Raw genomic sequence first — 3,172 nt, 5'->3', positions numbered from 1 at the left:
TTATATAATAATGTATTCATAAATTTTATATACATACAAATATAATTATATAATTATTATAATTATTTTACTTCCCATCTATATGAACAACTTAACAATATGAAAAACGCAGACATCAAAATGCTCTTTTCTTAATATTTCCCCCCTTTTAACTAATTTTAAAATTACTTATATTATAAAAGACCGTAAATTTTTTTATTTAAAATTAATAAAAATAAAAATAATATTATTAATTATTCTTAAAATAATATTTTTATAATAAAAGTTAATAAGTATATTTTCAAATAATATGATACTTCTGTAAATGGAAATCTATAGTTTTGTCAACAATATCTTTACATACAACATTAACAAAAAAAATTTCTTCAATGCATGTCAAGCTTTGTCTTCGTCTTGATTAACTGTAAGTGTGGGGTTGATGCATTTTCTTTCAAACATGAGCGCGAGGTAAAGACCACTAGTAATGACAATTGAGTTCATTGCATGCAGTGAAGCTCATTTGTACCAGTCTCCAAGGGTATTGAATAGTAATGGCTATGCGGGCAAAGAAAAATTGAAGGCCAAGGGGTAATCGAAGAAGATAATATGTTTTCCTTACCCCAATATAAAAAGCTAAGAGTTGAATGGGTCACCAGGCATGGGGAAGATGCATCGACCAAAAGGATTGATGCCCATATTCGGTGCCTTAGCGTTGAGGGGTTCAAGAGTGATGTCCTCTTTTAGGGGAAGAGATCGGGGAAGGTTTAGTGGTTCAATATGAAGAAGGGTTATGGTATTAGAAATTCATAGTTCTTACGGCTAGTTTGGCATTTACACCTATGAAAATCTGTGTAGATATTGATACCAATAAAGGGTTGCTATCCCTAATCAATATAAACGTAGGGGATTTTTATTAGACCTAGGATCTAAATTATGAGAATATTACTATTTGCTTCCACTTCTGGCATCACATAGGCCATTTACAAAATTGTTTCCTTAGGTTCAAATCTCAGTAAAAGAAAAGTAATTGAAATTCTAGAACTAACAGTTGGAACCCTTGCGACTTTCCTCCTAGGGATTAATGAAGGATTTGATGATGAAATGCATTTGGTGGACAAAGTTCAAACAATGTACTCTCAAAAGTATCTTGAGGATCCTATTGTGAACCATGGTCTTTTGGAAAGCATAGAGATAGGGAATAATAATGCTTCTTCGAGCATATTGAAGTAAGCTCATGAGTTCACTTCTTCAAACTTTGACAATGATTCTCCTTTAGCACACAATGTTAATCTTCAGATTAATTTGATAAAACTTTCTTTGGAAGAATGGATTAAAGTCTCAAAAAAAGGGGAAAAAATCACTTTGAGGACCTACCCCAATTTGGACGATTCTCTCTTGTAATTAGTTCTTCTCTTCCTCTATGTCTCCTCAACTATTTTCACTATCATACATCTCAATGATGTTCCTGTTAATATACAACTCATTATGCAAGAAGAAAAATCATTATTATATATGATGTATTCTATTTCTAAGTGATGAATAGACTTCACCTTAAATAAAAAAACATGATACTTTTACAAATTAATAACTATATTTAAGTATACATACATAATGATACTTTTATATTATTTAACTGTATTTAAATATAAAATCAAATACTCTATATATTAAATCTAAAATTAAATAATATAATTTTTTTTTGCATGATAGATATTAAATCTAAAATCAAATACCATATTTTATATTTAGGAGTGGGATATATATATATATATATATATATTTTTTATATTTAGGAGTGGGAAATATATATTTTATTTATATATATATGTGTGTGTGTGTTATGTAACATAGTTTATATTTTTGTTGCTAATTAATTGATTTTGTCATTATTTTAGAATATTCTATTTGTGTAATGTATTATTATTGATGCCTCTGCACATGCATCTTCTGCACCTCTACATTCTGCACAATGAAATATTCCTCTGCACCTTCAAATAGACATAATAGCACAACTAAGAAAAATCATAATCATGATAAAACAGGACCTTTTACAAAAGGCGGACCTTTTACAAAAGGCATTGATGTGTGGTGGAAAACTTGCACATTAGTATTTTAGAACAATTTTAGTTAATTTATTTGCTATGGACTTTAGCATCTTAGACTCCTCAAGAAATGTCATGTCAGTGTCATTTCTTCGTCTAAAGGAAAATGACATTATTGACAGGTTGTTTGGCTTCTCTTTGTTAGGTTTGTTCTTTTTGCACTTAGACGTCAATGGTAATAGTGCTCATTACTAGTTAGCCTCCCCATCTTTGATGTGCAGACATCAAATGAGTGTGGAGAAAGCATTTATTGTGCTTTATTCACACTCTTGCACCTCCAAACCTTGCAAATTGCAATGTGGAATTCTCATTTTCTTGTACAATACTTATAATAATAATTTTCTTTCTTGTATAGTAATAGCATGTGTTTCCTCCTAAGAGGTCACAGGTTCAAAATGAGAAAAGATAGAGTATGTATACTTTGATAGACTTAGCAGTCAAATCATTTAAGTAAAACTTTCCTTGTGGTAAAATTTCACTATAATAAAAACATTCATTATAAGCACAAAAAACTTTATTATAAATAAAAAAAAAACTTCACAAAATAAAACATTAATATAAACACCAAAAAAAACTTCATTATAAGTACAAAGAAAACATCACGAAATGAAACATTGACAAAATGAAACATTGACTATTGTAAAACAAAATTATACTTTCGCATATCCACATTTGAACAAAGTGTTCACAGCAATTTTTTAATATCTTTTGCATGCAAATTGTGTAAAGGATAAACAAAAAAACATTATAAAAATGGAAATCCTTGCCGACAACATAATTAGTTCTACAAGTTTGTATGCTTCAAAACTCTGAAGGTGTTGTTGTTGAAAGCCCAAATCTGGAAAATAATTTTGTAATCTTTTATATATTTTATATATTTTAAATATAAAATATTGATTTTTTAATGCGTTATTTTATATATTTATAATTTTATATTATAATAATATTAATTATTTTTAGAAATTAATAAAATTTATTATTAAATGAATTTGGTTTAAAAGTTATAAAGTTAAATTTCATTCGGTTATAGTCAATATTTCATTGTAAGAAGGTTTCATTATATTGAAATATTTTTCCAGAACTTCTACACA

Source organism: Pinus tabuliformis, chromosome 5_2 (genome assembly GCF_031772625.1).
Source record: "Pinus tabuliformis cultivar Carrire ecotype Pingquan chromosome 5_2, CPIR1, whole genome shotgun sequence".
Classification (NCBI taxonomy): Eukaryota; Viridiplantae; Streptophyta; class Pinopsida; order Pinales; family Pinaceae; genus Pinus; species Pinus tabuliformis.
Note: the sequence above shows the minus strand (reverse complement) of the source record.